Source organism: Natator depressus, chromosome 3 (assembly GCF_965152275.1).
Source record: "Natator depressus isolate rNatDep1 chromosome 3, rNatDep2.hap1, whole genome shotgun sequence".
NCBI lineage: Eukaryota > Metazoa > Chordata > Testudines > Cheloniidae > Natator > Natator depressus.
In genome coordinates, this window is record NC_134236.1 from 81907501 (window position 1) to 81924569 (window position 17069).

The 17069-nt window shown below is 41.5% G+C and overlaps 1 protein-coding gene across 1 annotated transcript in view; it reads left to right on the plus strand.

The window, feature by feature from the left end:
- PRDM1 (PR/SET domain 1) overlaps positions 1-17069 on the plus strand; it is a 105545-nt gene that overhangs the window by 36 nt on the left and 88440 nt on the right. The window lies entirely within an intron of this gene.

The following is a 17069-nucleotide window of genomic DNA, read 5'->3' on the forward strand; positions in this document are numbered from 1 at the left end:
CCTTTCACAAATATATGCAAGTTAAAACAAAATAGCTACGGAGGAAAGAAACTAGCTTCTTGTATTCTAGTTTACTTACAACTAAAAAGAACCTATGCCAAAAAGGAAGAGGATTTCTTAGTTCTTCACAGTTGTTTAATTAATCACAACTTACAAACCTGGTCATTGCAACGCTTCTTTTCTTTTTCACTTTTTCTTTTTTTTTTCTTTTTCTTTTCTTGGATAATGGAGAAAGATGATCACGTGGGAGACATTGTGACACTCGTTAAAACTTCTCCTTCCATTCTTTGAGTCATTGTACAGTATTGACAAAATCAAATTAAATTAGAGTTGGGACAATATGGTTATAACCCTGTTTAGTTTCTTTTGTTTTTATTTCTAAGCTATATTGGATTTCTGCTATTTAAATCTTTAAATGTTTGACCAATACTTCTCTCTGTCCTACTCAAACTTACTTTTTTAAATCAGAGGCTTTACATATTTATTTTTTATTTATTATTATTATTTAGACAGAGCTAATGTTTTACACTTCACTGTCAAATGTTTGCTTGCTATGATGGTGTGTCTGAATGGATTTCTATAAGACATGGATATCTTGCATGAGAACTGAGGTTGCTCTTGTCACAGTCATGAGTGATTTCCTCTTGGCATTACATCAGGGTCATTTGGCCATTTTGATCATGATGGTCTTCTTGGCAGCTTTTGATATGATTGACCAGGGTTTGTTGCTACAGCACTAGGGCCTTGTCAACACTAGGAAATTTTAGGAAAGAATTCCTACCAGGTTTAACTGAACTAGAGGCAACATTGTAGAAATCTTAGAAAATAAATCCTAGAGTAGACATGGCCTAAGGGAAACAGCTTGTGTGTCTGTCTGGAATTGTCCTCAAATGGTTCAAGAAATACCTGAAAGGAAGGAGTCAAACAGTGGTGTTACACAGCTGTGTGTATCATCACTCAGGTATTTGAATTGCTGTTCTCATCAAGGATCTGTCCTACTTTCCATGTTCAATATATATGAGATCTTTTGACAACTTTTCTAATCCATGTGCTGATGATACACAACTTTGTCTGACTTTCCCCGTGGAACTGCAAGTTCAGTCTCTGCTCGGATGAATTCCTGGGCAATGTTGCCTGCTGGATGCATTCAAGCCCAGAAAATCTGAGTCTAGGTGGTAGATAGGGGGCAATGTTAGAATGCTTTTACTGAAGGGAATCTTTCAGAAATTGTGAATCAGATTAAGCATTTTAGTCTTACTTTTGTTCACACCCTTCCCATGGAAAGACGTGTTGGACACGATTAGCAAGTGTTTGTTTTAGCTGTGCAGTGTGCACAGTATGTGTCCCTAGCTCATGACAACCTTGCAACAGCAACATGTGCTGGTGTGATCACAAGGCTGGATTATTGTAATTCGCATTTAGTGGAGTTTTCAGCAGGGCTTCTCAATTGTTCAGAACGCAACAGCATGTATGTTCACTGGCTTGAGCTACTGTAATCTTATTATGCCAATATTGTCCGCCTATGAAGTGGTGGGTTGACTTTAAGCTGGAACTACTGAGTTTTTTTTGTTTGTTTGTTTGTTTGTTTGAAGCCCTTAATATTGTAGGCCCTGGCTACATTATATTCAAGAACAGCTTCTTGAGCCCCGGTCTGATGGGATGTTTGTTAAGACACCACCCTGTTTAGCGTATCTGAGAACAGGAGGCCAACCTTTGCTGAGCTGGGCCCTAGCTCATTCCACCCCAGAAATCCATCAGCTAATTCCATCTTTTTCCATTACTCAGAACCTTGTTACTCCAAAATTGAATTCTAGTTTAATCACTTCTGGCACTAATATACCTTTTCCTCCCCCTTTTGACATTCTCTTTTAGAACCTCTCTCCCACCTTTACTGTTTTTACCTACATTTTTAAAGGGTGGTGTGTTAATGTTTTATTATGTGTCTGTAATAAAGCACACACTTTGAGGCACTTTGTAAATTACTCCCAGGCAAACAAAGTCCTTTTTTAAAAAACAAACAAACAAAAAAAGCTTCTGTAAAAACAAAACAACTCTTGACTTCTCAAATGTTTTCCTAAAATTCCTTATGACTGCTAGAGACCAAGGCCTTGTACCACTATAACTATGTTGATTACGGGATGATTTTTTTTCTTTTTTTAAATCAAAATGGTTATACTAGTGCATCCCCTTATGTGGACACAGTTATGCCAGTGTAAAGGTGTCTTATGCTTTATTCTTCTTTCCTTACGTCCTAACCGCTATACCATTATAATTGCATGCACACTAGGTGGCTTGTACCACTATGGTTAATACCAGGGCCTGCTCTAAGCAAGCTGGTACCTGGGGCAGTGCTGCTGAAGGGGCAGGACTCTGGCTGTTCTTGGGGCAGCAGTCCAGCAGCAGCCCTGGTGGCAATTCAGCAGCAGCTCCTCTCCATTGTTTCCCTCGGCGGCAATTCGGTGGCGACTCTTCTGGCTCGGGACTCGCCATTGGCGGCAATTCGGCGGCAGCTCCCTCCGATGTTCCTGTTCTCTCTGGCGGCGGCGTATTTACCAGGTGTTTGTGGGGTTTTTTTGTTTTTTGGGTTTTTTTGGCTGCTTGGGGCGGCAAAAAATGAAGAGCCGGCCCTGGTTAATACAGTATAATTTTGTTAGACAAGCCCAAAGAACAAACTTTTAGTTAGCCTAGCTGTACACTTCTGCAATTCCCAGTTTCTGTGAGAGACTTGGCAATACCAGGGACTGACATGGCTACCACAACACTGCTATAACAGAGCAGACATTTTAGATGAAGCAAGACCTTTATTTGCACTATTTACATACAGTGACATTTTTCTTCCAGAGGAATGTACTACTTATTGTTTTTCATTCTTATGGTAATCAGCAAAGGGAAAAAACATGGGGCTGTGCCCCTTTCAACTTGTTTATGACCTAAAGAAGATCTAAAAGTTTCTGCTTGTGTGTTTCTTTTAAATAACAAAACTGTTAAGTTTTGTCTTCCCTGGTTTTGCTGAGGTGTCAGTGGAGGACCAGAGAACTAAAGTGGGAGATTTCTCAGTCTGTAACTGCAGGGTGGGAATTCTGAATGTTTAATTAATAATGAGATGTTATTATTTTGATCAGGAGTTTGAGTTAAATAAGTGGCCAAAAAACCCAGACAAATGAAAACCAGAGTTTTAAACATTTTGATTACGAGTTTCTTCCTCTCTCAATTGCTCAGGTTTCACTTCCTTGATACCTGTGATGTCAAAAAGCAACAAAATATCCATTTATTCAGAGTCTTCCAGGGACAAAAAGATGGGCGATCCTGAATTTCTAATATAAAAATAAACCAGGAGAAAATACTTTTACAAAGCCTTGCATCATCTTTATACAACAGAATGATGCTAAAAAGTACCCAAGCCTATTTTATCACTTTCATGGACTTTGCTATATTCTAAAGGAGTGCACAATAAAAGTGATTTTTAGACTTAAATACCTACAGTTGGATTTTTCTCATTAGACAATAAGAGTAGAGTGACACACATTCAAGAAATCTCCCTGCCTCATTTAAACACCCTACCTTATCAAAACTCCATTTCCATGAATGATGAACCTTGGCTCCTGATGGGAGAGTGAAGTATTAAATTACCTTATTTTCATGTGCTAATGAAACAGAATGTGGCTTTAGGGGGTTTCTTTTCAGTGAGGTAGCCTGTTTGGTTATGCACGTCGCCTTCTTATGTTTCCTTCTATGTCTCTGTCTACACTCAAATGGTGGTCTTAATGGGTAACAGTGGCTAATCAGTCTGCTTGACAACAAGCCTTGGCCCTCTTCAGCTCAGCAGGAGAAGCACTGGTCTGTAATTAGTAGAGTCATCAAACCAGCTGCTTGGCTCAAAGTGATTTCTTCTGGCACCTCTTACAACAACAACTTTATAAGCAGAAAATCTGACGTTTCTGCTATTTTTACATGCCACAGAGCTAATGTAGACTGTTAAATCCTCAGCATAAATGGTAGGCTTAATATACAGTACATCTGAATCGCTGCACTAGGAAGTGGAAATATAAGGCTTAAGTGTTGGCAAACATTGATATTGAAAGTGCATGTGTATTTCTGACTGACTCAAATGATAGTCAAGAATTTTAAAATTCTTGAAACACTGACTTCAATCCAGATGAGGTGAGGACTATAGTCCTGTTCAGTAGTAAGACTTGGATCCTGCAAAAACATAAGAATCTACCTAAGTACCTTTACTCCCATGAGTAGTGCCAGTGAAATCTATAGGACTACTCACACACTTAAAGCTAAGCATATACTTAAGTACTTTGCTGGAACAAGACCTGACTGCAGTATGTTATAGGACCGAGGCCTAAACCCAGTGGCAAGTTCTGGTAGTACTCTATAATGAAGATTAACACAGTTACTGAGGAAAACAGTGGGGTTTTCTTAGCAACAGTACGCTAGGAACTGTTATATCAGTCTTTACCACAATGGATGATGTGGGGTGGGGGAGAGGGGAATAACTACTCTGGAATTACTCATTGCCAGTTATGAAGGTGAATTGGCAGAAAGTGATGAATTTCCCTTTCCTCCTTCACAAGAAAAAAGAAGGAACAGGGAAAACTTTAGAAAGTACATGGCAACCAATATCCAAGTCTGGATTTTACTCATTTGAGTTCTAAAGAAAGTGAGGAACTCGATAGCTGAGCTACTGACAAAATAGGTAACATAATTAGTAACAATACAGTAGAACATCAGAGTTACAAACACTTCAGGAATGAACTAAATGTTATGGTTCTTACAAGTTTACAACTAAAAATTGATTTAATATAGGTTTGAAATGTTACTATGCAGAATAAAAATGCTGCTTTTAACCATCTTAATTTAAATGAAACAAGCACAAAAACAGTTTCCTTATCTTGTCAAATCTTTTTTTAAACTTTCTCTTTATTTTTTTAGTAGTTTACGTTTAACACATTACTGTCCTGTATTTGCTTTTTGTTGTTTTGTCTCTGCTGCTGCATGATTGTGTACTTCCGGTTCCAAATGAGGTGTGTGGTTGACTGGTCAGTTCGTAACTCTGGTGTTTGTAACTCTGAGGTTCTACTGTACACCTTTTGAAGATTTGCTAATGATTATACTGTAGCTGACTGAGTCTCCAATACCAATCATTAAAGACAGCTAGTAGGTAGAAAGATGGAATGTAATAGTAGAGACAATGAGCATTTCTGTAAGAGCAAATCATGCCCCTAATATGCTAGGATTATTTAAAAGGACAAACAAAAAGAAAAGGGGAACAAATTAATATAATTTGAGACTTTCAGAGATCTGATAGTTCTTCATAACAGACTATTAAATAAATGTAGTAACTACAGGATCAGAGGTAAAATCCTGTAATGGATTAAAAATAGGGTAAGGGATAGGAAGCAAGTAGTAACAGTTATCCTATTCTCAGCATTGAAGGAGGTGAATATAGAGGGTGCTGTAGGGATCTGTACTAAGAATGGTGATCAGCATGTTAAAGCAGATTTGATCAGTGAGGAGCACCTGATAACTCATGTTGGAAGGAACCATTTACATTATTTTCACCCTCAACAAACCGAACAAATTCTGTATTCCACTATGGCTCCTTTGCACCACTTTTAAGTGCAAAAGGCCATAAACCCAGGAGACTGGTCCCCAGGAAATTCCTCTGGTATGGGGAGATTCCCACCTTCCTCCCATTCCTCTCTGCAGGGGGAATTCACAAGTGGTATAGAACCTGTGTATCAGCTCTGTGCTACCCCATTCCCAGTATAGGAGCATTCCTGGTAAAATGGGATGTGTCTAGAGAGCACTGCTAAACTCTGGCTATCAGAATGGCCTTGTGGGCCAGAAGCAGCTGGGCACAAGCTAGAGTAACCCTACCATCCCCTGCATAGCTACTTTTGCCCACCCTTTCCTGCACTGAGTGGAACTTAACCAGAACAGAGTATGTGGTCTAATATCTTAGCATGGACTCAGATTATTCTATATCAAACTGTTTGAGAGAACTTGTGATACACTGGGGGAAAATAAAGACAAACGTTTTAGTGGACTATCTCCTGACTTGAAAAAAAAAAATTATTCCTGGACACTACTGGGTTCTGATTAGTTATAATGACTCAAGAGAGAATTATCATTAAGGACAGCTTACTGAAAACATATCCATATGTAACAAGATCTTGTATTAGATTAAAAGGACACTGTCAATTATAAAATCCGTATCCTTAACTTTCATGCACTTACCTGTTTTACAGATAACACCTTATTTTACAAAAACGGACATTTAAAAAATTTAATTTACTGCTGGTGTTGGCTGTTTAATTTACTTTTTGCATTTCTCTCAATTTGGATAATGCAGCTAACCTATGCATTTCATTCTTGTCAGTTTCACTTTCTGGTCCTCAGACACTTAGCACAATGCTTCAGTATTTGGGTTGCAAACACTGCAGGGGTTGTTTACTTTACAAATGGTTCTGCTGGAATTTTAAAAAAGTATGAAAACATTTCAATCCGTTTCATATTTTGTAAAAGTTTTAACCCAAAATCTAAACTTTGCACCGACTGCCACCACAACATTCCTTTTAAAAAAGGGAATAGGCCCAGATCTGCAAAGGTACTTAGGTGCCTAAACCCCAGACTTAGGTACCTTTGTGGATCTGGGCCTATCCCCCTTTTTTTAAAAGTCCCAGTTTTGGCTTCACTGTGATCCATAGAACTCCTGCTGCTGAACCCTGTAGGTGCCTAGACTCACTCAGTGTCTAAGTTTTCAAAGTAAAAGTTCCCTAAATGCCTATGTTTCGGCCTCTGAGCATGCACACTGCTGCCTCCCTCTAGGCATCCAGATGCCTCTATCTTGCCTAAGCCCCAGAATGATTTACAAACTGGGAAAGATAGGCAATCAGTCACTTAAGGGCACGTGTTCACTAGCAACGTGGCAGTGCTTTAACATGGCTGTATAGTCACAGCACTAGCTATTAAAAAAACCACCTCCATGGGGAGAATAGCTACCAGCACTGTCTACACTGGCACTTTACAGCGCTGCAACTTGCTCACTCAGGGGTGTGAAAAAACACATCCCTGAGCGCTGCAAGTTTCAGCGCTGTAAAGTGCCAATGTAGACAAGCCCTAAGTCATGTGTGGAGCCTGACCCAGTAGGTGTGCTCAGAAGCCACCTAGTGGGTCAGTCCCCATTCAAAATCTGGCCAGAGGTGGCAGTGGGGCCCATCTTACACCTTTAAGACAAGGGCTTAGAGCACTTGCCTGAGATGTGGGAGATCCAGGTTCAATTTCCCACTCTCTGCCAGAGCGGGAGAAAAGATATCTGAACTAGGGGGGCCCCCACATCTCTGATTTTAACTATAGGGCAATGGAATATTCTTGTGTGGGGCTCTCTCGATCTCCCCTGTTGCATCTGTTCCACTGTGGATAAATAATGAAAGAGTGATTTGAGAAGAAGGACTGGATCCTGGGTCTTTCACCTCCATAGATGGGTGCCCTAACCATTGGGCCATAGTCTCTCCCTCTTTCTCTCTTCTGTTACTAGGCCAGGGATTAGGGGGTGAGGAGGAGAAGAGAAAGAGACTGAGAATGACTGACTCTGTAGCCCAGTGTTTAGGGCACTCACCTAGGATGTGGGAGGCACCAAATCAAATCTTTTTTTCTAGTCTCCGTGAGAAGGGGAATTGAATGTGGGTCTCCCATATCCCAGGCCAGTGTTCTAATCAGTGGGCTAAACATTATACAGTCGGCACCTCCTCCTCAGACATTTTCCGTGAAGCAAGGCAGGTGCCTAAGATGGCTGACTGTAGGCAGCAGGTTCCCATTTGTGGATCACTAAGTGAGCTAGGCCATTTCCCTGCAGCATGGACTGAGATGCCTATCTTTGAGAGGGGGCGGGGCTTAGCATACACCCTTCTGGTTGGAATTTCTCATTGGTTAGCTTAGGTAGCTCCCCCGCAGTGTGCTGGCTTTTGTGCATCACATGCTTAAGCACCTATCTCTTCCCTATTCATTGTACAGGGAGCCTAGGTGCCTAACTTGGCTTTGTGGATCAGTGTTCCCGAGATTTTTCTAGGCACCTAAAAGTTAGGTGCTGTGATGCTCAGCACTGCAACACCTAAGTGCCTTTGTGGATCCCATCCATAAAATGTAAGGTAGAAAATATTCTATGATTATATAAATTGCACCTCTCATCTTGATTCTTGAGCTATGTGCTGGGTCAACTTATTTCCAGGAGTGGAGTTAAGTTTATTTTACAATGGAGTGTAGTATTTTTGCTAAGATTTACCCTTGTATATTTGAATTAACTACATCTGTTGGTGGACTTCAAGGTTGAAAGCAGTTATGTTAGTGCATCTGTAGAATACTAGTAAAGTACAAGTTGTATCTTTCTACAATACTTACAATTTTATATGTGTTTGCTTGCAATGTTCAATGTCTGTTTTTAAACTTTTTATATGGGTCTTGTGTGTATTTTTACTTCATTGTTAGACAAGCAAGCAGCCTGTCATCTGCCTGGTTATGTTGCCTGTAAAACTATTTCATGTTAAAAACATTAAAAAATACAAAACAGATACCTCTCACAGACCAACCAGAAATAGAAACAGTCCAGAGAACAGCATTAAAAATAATTAGAGTCATGTTGGGCATGGAAGAGCTTCCACAGGTGAAGTAATTACCAAAGTAGAATTAAGACCTTGATTGCGCAAACAAATAACTTCATGCAGATGTGTAGTGCCATTGAATTCTTTGTGGCAGTATGACACTGAGAAACAGTCTCTTTCATGTACCCCAAACTATATTTAAAACTTTAAAAATCAATACCACTGCCTTGATTTCTACTTGGAAGCATTTAGGCAATATAAGCATAAAGCTCCACTTAATAAGAAGGCTGCCATATTTTAAATTTTGCTTCAGCTTCTGAATGGTCTTAAGGTGTAGCCCAAGCACAACATATGACAGTATCCTAATCCTGAGGTGTCAATAGCACGGCTAAGTGTAGCAAATCCACATCTGAAACACAAGGTCACACACACTTTAACAAGCATAGATAGTACTTGCATCGAAGAGATAATCTTTAAGGTGCCACCGGACTCCTTGTTGGTTTTGTGGATACAGACTAACATGGCTACCCCCTGGTACTTGACAGATAGAAAAAACTAATAGATTTATTTGGGCATAAGATTTCGTGGGTGAAAAGCCCACTTCAGATATCCAGTAGCTTCAGGCCTAATAAGAACCCTAACGTGCAATCTGAATTCATGTATAATGGTTGCATCATCAACTAATAGTGCTGATATAATACCTTCCTGTTGCTTTCCCCCATACAACAGTATGATTTCTATCCTGAGTGGTTCAAGCCTGAGACAGCTAGCCATCATTCAAGCCCCAATCACCATCGGACACTGGGTAATACCATTGTAGTGTCCTAACTACAGAAGCAGCAGCAGCAGAGGTGCTAAAGAGCTGGGTAGTATCCATATTGTTTGCTAACCCTCATAGTGGCCTCACATACACATTGAACAGGAGTGGAGAAGCAACAGAACCCTGCACTATGCCACTTGAGAGCCCTTCAGGTGGATTAAACAATAGTTGACAATCACCCTGTGGTTCCAGTGTGTGTATAAATTAAAAGCAAAGCCACTTCAAAGCAGTTCCTTTTACTCCGTCTCCCTCAAGCTTCACCCCCTAGAAACCTCAACACTTTCCTCTCTTACAACAGGAACTCTGCCTTTCCCTACCCCTTACAATGAGCTCCCACAACCAGCACCTCTTCACCTTTGCAGAAAATTCTGCCCTTTCATAGCCCCAGCACTGCCTCCAACCCAGCCCCCAGCAGCTTCTGTTCTTCCTGTACTAGCTGCATACCAGGACCTGAGAGTTCCCCTCAACTCCTTTCCCCCTACACAACCCTGCTTTCCCCAGAGCCGCTCCCTGCTACTCTCTGCTCCTTGTAAGCTTTCTTTAAGGGGAAATTACTGGGGTTTTTGGCCTATCTAGCTTGACAGCATATGCCTTGACCACTTTTATTGTAAAACTTTTTTGGGAGGTTGTAATTAAAGAGCTTTAACATACATTAAAATAAAACTTGGCATGAAAGCCCAAGGGCAACTTTTGTGTAGGCAGTGTGGTTATCTGGTGGGTCAGTGATGGGGAGACTCACTTAGAGGCTTTAGCATGGGCAGCTCCCTTAAAAACAAGGTATGTGGCCTGTCATACTTCTCGACTTTTGCCCTTCACCTATGCTTTCTCCCCACTCTGCTCCAGGTAGTGGTATCCCTTAGGACGGGGTTGTCAACCTTTTTCTTTCTGAATCCCCCCCCCACCCCCCAACCTGCTATTAAAAACTCCATGCCCCAGCTGGGCCACAACAACTGTTTTTACTGCATATAAAAGCCAGGGTTGGCATTAGGGGGTAGCAAGCAGGGCAGTTGCCCAGGGTCCCATGCCACAGGGGGCATCACAAAACTAAGTTGCTCAGGCTTCAGCTTTAACCCCAGGTGGTGGTGCTTGAGGGTGGCAATCCTGCATGGCGGGGCTTTGGCTTTCTTCCCTGGGTCCTAGTTAGTCTAACACCAGCCATGCTTGGCAGACCCCCTGAAACCTGCTAGCAGCCCTGCCCCTCCCCCCCCGGGGGGGCTCCAAACCCCTGGTTGAGAGCCATTGACTTAGGAAAATAGTTCACTAAAATTCTAAAAGCAGGTTAGCTATTTATATGACTAACAACTATCCTTGCAGTTATGCCAGCTAGGTTAAACAGTTACATGGACTATCAATCCTTAAGCTTCAGGCGAGACGCAGAGTGCCAGCTGGTGCTGAGAAAGAACAACCCATTCACAGACACCATTGCGCAACTAGCCAGGTGCAGTATGAGTTTCCCATTTGCCTCTAAGGGCTGAACTACATAATAGTGACAACTGTGGTTTTGTAAACAGAGACATGGTCAACTTAACTAATTACAAATAGCATGGTCCTGTTTGGGTCCATAGAGCAGCTTTCTGCCACCATAATTGTTTCTGTGTCCATATTCACCATGCTTCACCTTTGTCTTTTTATCACTGCTTTCTAGTAAAATCTGGGCAACTATCCCATAGTGCCTCAGCAGAAGACAGAGTGCCAAAGGAATATGCACACAGAGCAATAAAGGAACACGTGGGGCAATACATTCTGAGATGTCCTACTGAACAGACAGCTGGAAAGAAGGAGAGCCAGTCAGACGGCTGTACTTCTTTAGAATTCAAATTTAATTGTAAGAAATTATTCCACATAACAGACTGCCTAATCCCTAATGTAGGGACCCAGTGACACTTCAGAAGACCGTCATCTGGCTCTGTTAAGGCAACAAACTGCAACACTTGGACCTCAAAAGAGGAAATGAACTTATAACTGATAGCTTTTGCACGCCTTTGGGGAGTGACATGCTGAAAAAGGAGCAGCGAGAAGGTGTGCTTTTGGCCCTTCCCCCACATCCCCATCCCCTGGCTTATGGAGCCAGGCAGCACACCAGGTAGCAGAGCAATATGCAGATGCTGTACTGTGGTCTCACGGTATTAACATTATTATATTTTTGAAAACATACCACAAACTATTTACTAGCATATAAAATACATTCTGAAGAATTATTATAAATAATTACAACTACAGCTTTCACAATGAATAAAGTCTGTTTTATGAGGCATTTAGCGAGGTATTTTGCTTTTTTGGTGTTTAATCATTCACTTGCTAATTGACAAAACTCAGTAATTTGCAATGTCTCCCAGCCATTAGTATGAATTAGTGAAGGTCCAGGGTCTTAGATGGACTTTTCTTATGTTTTTGTTTGTCTTCACTCATTTAAGTGTGAACTTAAAGATGTTGATGCTACCTAGAACCAAAGAGCTCTGTTTCAACCTGATTGGATTAAAGGCCTCTCTCCTTCCAGTCCTCTTGACAGTGAGAGCAAAGTAACAGTCAAATGATAACATGCCTGACTTCCGGTCTTGGCTGGTATGTTGGCAACAGGTGTGCTTTGACTTAGTCACTTTCCACAGCTGAGGCTGTAAATGATTTAGAAACCAAAATAGGAAAAAGGTTCAGGGAGTTCAAAAGACAGCCTCCTGATCTATGTGCAGTGGATTTCTCCTAACCCTTAAGGAGGTCTGCATTAAGCAGAACAGAACTCTGTTCTAGTCTTCGATGTCACTTGTCAACCAGTTGTTTTCCCAAGTGTTCCTCTCACTGCAACAGATAACACAAGCGGAGGGAGGCTGCAATTCTTCTTTTCTGTTACAAGGTAATAATTGCGTGGCTGCTGATGGAAATAATGCCCTGTTGCAAAAGGAGATTCACACATTGTTGCACTAATCCATAAACTCTTGTAATCTTTTCTTTTTGATTTTTTTTTTAATTTTTGTGTATACAGTAGAATGTTATCCCTGTATTATACCTATTTAAATCCCATGCTTACACATACACACAAGTCCCTATCCACCATAGGTGGAAACTGATGTGAAGTAGTGATGGATGGATCTGGGTTTTGTCTCTTATCTCTTTAAAGGCCATATGAGAAGCTGAGGGAGCTAGTTCAGCTCTGTCAGCTTTAAAGCAGCACTGACCTGTTTGTTTAGAACTAGTTTTCAGATCAAGAAAGCATCAACATTTCTTTCCTCTCTTTTTAGATTGATGGGTTTACATTGTCCCTGGGATTTGGCTATTTTAAAAACAAAATATTTGAGCTGAAAGGTAATATTTATGGCTGCCAGCTAATAGAAAACACTCCTGCCGGGGGTGGGTGGGGGTTTGTGTGTGTGTGTGTGTGTGTGTGTGTGTGCGCATGTGCCTGCACACACGTGCGTTTGAGCACACAGTAACTTCCTTTTGGGTTTGACCTGTAATTGCTGTGGCTTCACTGACTTCACCTTTTATCCTTTCCCCACCAAAATGAATCATTGCAAGAAAGCAGTTAAGTTTAGAACAAGGGGAAGCTGGGTGCAGAGAAGTTCATGGCAGGCCCTTGCCATTCTGACCCTGGGCAAATGTCCCCTCATTCCACAGTGATAGATGGTGCAGCAGTTCAGCTCATGTCAATTTGAACTTTGAAGGTCATCCACGGGAACTTATTCTTTCTTTAGAAAGAGATCCCAAAGGGAATGTTGATTTAGTGACATCTAGCAAGGATTGACCCTGTCAATCAGTGTGATAATGTTGTAGCAAGGGATGACATTAGCATTGGGTCACTAGATCTAAAGCAGGAGAAAACAGTGGTTCGACTCCATAAAACCACTTCTCCTGAGGATACTGACTGGGCCTAGCAGGTGGGAAGGGGTTATTTTAGATTAGACATCTGGTAGAAGAGAGCAACTGCAATCTCCTTCACACCTCCACTCTACTGTACTAAGAACAGGAGTACTTGTGGCACCTTAGAGACTAACAAATTTATTTGAGCATAAGCTTTCGTGGGCTACAGCCCACGTCATCGGATGCATAGAATGGAACATATAGTAAGAAGATATTTATACATACAGAGAACATGAAACAATGGGTATTACCATAGACACTATAACGAGAGGTTTCAGAGTAGCAGCTGTGTTAGTCTGTATTCGCAAAAAGAAAAGGAGTACTTGTGGTACCTTAGAGACTAACAAATTTATTTGAGCATAAGCTTTTGTGAGCTACAGCTCACTTCATCGGATGCATTCAGTGGAAAATACAGTGGGGAGATTTATATACATAGAGAACATGAAACAATGGGTGTTACCATACACACTGTAACGAGAGTGATCACTTAAGGTGAGCTATTACCAGCAGGAGAGCGGGGGGTGGGGGGGAAAAAACCTTTTGTCGTGATAATCAAGGTGGGCCGTTTCCAGCAGTTGACAAGAACGTCTGAGGAACAGTGGGGGGTGGGGAGCGGAATAAACATGGGGAAATAGTTTTGCTTTGTGTAATGACCCATCCACTCCCAGTCTCTATTCAAGCCTAAGTTAATTGTATCCAGTTTGCAAATTAATTCCAATTCAGCAGTCTCTCGTTGGAGTCTGTTTTTGAAGTCTTTTTGTTGAAGAATTGCCACTTTTAGGTCTGTAATCGAGTGACCAAAGAGATTGAAGTGTTCTCCGACTGGTTTTTGAATGTTATAATTCTTAACGTCTGATTTGTGTCCATTCATTCTTTTACATAGAGACTGTCCAGTTTGACCAATGTACATAGCAGAGGGGCATTGTTGGCACATGATGGCATATATCACATTGGTAGATGTGCAGGTGAACGAGCCTCTGATAGTGTGGCTGATGTGATTAGGCCCTATGATGGTGTCCCCTGAATAGATATGTGGACACAGTTGGCAACGGGCTTTGTTGCAAGGATAGGTTCCTGGGCTAGTGGTTCTGTTGTGTGGTGTGTGGTTGTTGGTGAGTATTTGCTTCAGGTTGGGGGGCTGTCTGTAAGCAAGGACTGGCCTGTCTCCCAAGATCTGTGAGAGTGATGGGTCGTCCTTCAGGATAGGTTGTAGATCCTTGATGATGTGTTGGAGAGGTTTTAGTTGGGGACTGAAGGTGATGGCTAGTGGCGTTCTGTTATTTTCTTTGTTGGGCCTGTTCTATAGTAGGTGACTTCTGGGTACTCTTCTGGCTCTGTCAATCTATTTCTTCACTTCTGCAGGTGGGTACTGTAGTTGTAAGAATGCTTGATAGAGATCTTGTAGGTGTTTGTCTCTGTCTCTCTGAGGGATTGGAGCACATGCAGTTGTATCATAGAGCTTGGCTGTAGACAATGGATCGTGTGGTGTGGTCTGCATGAAAGCTGGAGGCATGTAGGTAGGAATAGCGGTAAGTAGGTTTCCGGTATAGGGTGGTGTTTATGTGACCATCACTTATTAGCACCATAGTGTCCAGGAAGTGGATCTCTTGTGTGGACTAGTCCAGGCTGAGGTTGATGGGGGGCTGGAAATTGTTGAAATCATGGTGGAATTCCTCAAGGGCTTCTTTTGCATGGGTCCAGATGATGATGTCATCAATGTAGTGCAAGTAGAGTAGGGGCAGTTATCAGTTAAGGTGAGCTATTACCAGCAGGAGAGAAGGGGGAAAAAAAACAAAAACAAAAAACCTTCTGTAGTGATAATCAAGATGGGCCATTTCCAGCAGCTGACAAGAAAGTGTGAGGAACTGTACTAGTAAGTTGTGCAGCTAAATTAGAACTTTCAAATTTGGTTCCAAATGGGTTTACAAACTTTTTCCTTGGGGAAAAAGCATTGGTGTGCCTTGAAATGCCTACCTAGCTAGCTAGAAATAGTTTGCATGAATCTGCAGGCCTTGAACTTCAGAAGGCTTTGGGTTTGAACAAACCCAATTTTCCAGTGTTGGAATCTCATTGTAAATCTATAGATGTGGTTTGGTTTATGGATTTGGAGGAGCCAGAAGTGAGACTGGTGAACTTATTGGATTTTAGGGTGGAGGCAGGAGAGGTTTTTTGGGGGGAGAACACCATAAAAAGAAATGCTCATACTATTAAAAATAAATAAATGTGGAAGGGGGCAGGAGAGTGGTAGAGGAGGTGGAATGATATCTACAGCAACAGTTGCTTCTGGAGGAAGATGGAACAAATATAGGCTAAAACAAAGAAAATTCTGATTTTTTCCACCATTCCATAAAACAGCCCTTATCTGAGAAAATAGGTGCTGTGGTTTCTTCTACCCATAGATTTAGGCTCCTTAAATATAGACGTGTGTGTGACTTTTCCCCAGCAAAAATGATAAATTTACCAAGGAACAGTGGCCTCAAAATGATCAGATACCTCAACACAGAAAAAAAAATGGGCATTTCACAAACATTGCAGGATGCTCATAAAGGTCAAGTGAACCACTACTGGCTCAAAAAGAAAAGGAGGACTTGTGGCACCTTAGAGACTAACCAATTTATTTGAGCATGAGCTTTCGTGAGCTACAGCTCACTTCATCGGATGCATACTGTGGAAATTGCAGAAGACATTATATACACAGACACCATGAAACAATACCTCCTCCCACCCCACTCTCCTGCTGGTAATAGCTTATCTAAAGTGATCATCAAGTTGGGCCATTTCCAGCACAAATCCAGGTTTTCTCACCCTCCGCCCCCCCACAGACAAACTCACTCTCTTGCTGGTAATAGCCCATCTAAAGTGACCACTCTCTTCACAATGTGTATGATAATCAAGGTGGGCCATTTCCTGCAGAAATCCAGGTTCTCTCACCCCCTCCAAAAACCACACACACAAACTCACTCTCCTGCTGGTAATAGCCTATCCAAAGTGACCACTCTCCTTACAACCTGCATGAAAATCAAAGTGGGCCATTTCCAGCACAAATCCAGGTTTTCTCACTCCCCCACCCCCATACACACACAAACTCACTCTCCTGCATGGAGATTATCATACACATTGTGATTATCATACACATTGTGTATGATTATCATACACATGATTGTGTGATTATCATACACATTGTGAAGACAGTGGTCACTTTTGATGGGCTATTACCAGCAAGAGAGTGAGTTTGTCTGTGGGGGGACGGAGGGTGAGAAAACCTGGATTTGTGCTGGAAATGGCTCAACTTGATGATCACTTTAGATAAGCTATTACCAGCAGGAGAGTGGGGTGGGAGGAGGTATTGTTTCATGGTCTCTGTGTATATAATGTCTTCTGCAATTTCCACAGTATGCATCCGATGAAGTGAGCTGTAGCTCACGAAAGCTCATGCTCAAATAAATTGGTTAGTCTCTAAGGTGCCACAAATCCTCCTTTTCTTTTTGCGAATACAGACTAACACGGCTGTTACTCTGAAACCTGACTACTGGCTCACAAATCCAAGTCAAAGTCTAAACAAGTTTGATTTTCAATACGTTAAAATTGAATAGTTACTAAAGCTCTATTTAGACTGGCAGTGGTGGGCCTTTATTGCCGAGACTGCAGACTTGTTCAGCAGGAGGTTATTTACATTAAATATGATCTGCCTTGGTACAGTGGGGGAAATTGTCAACAGAAGTGTCATTTATTAGCTTTTCTGACAAATTTATAGATTCACGGTAATATTTTAAGAAATCTGCTGGAAA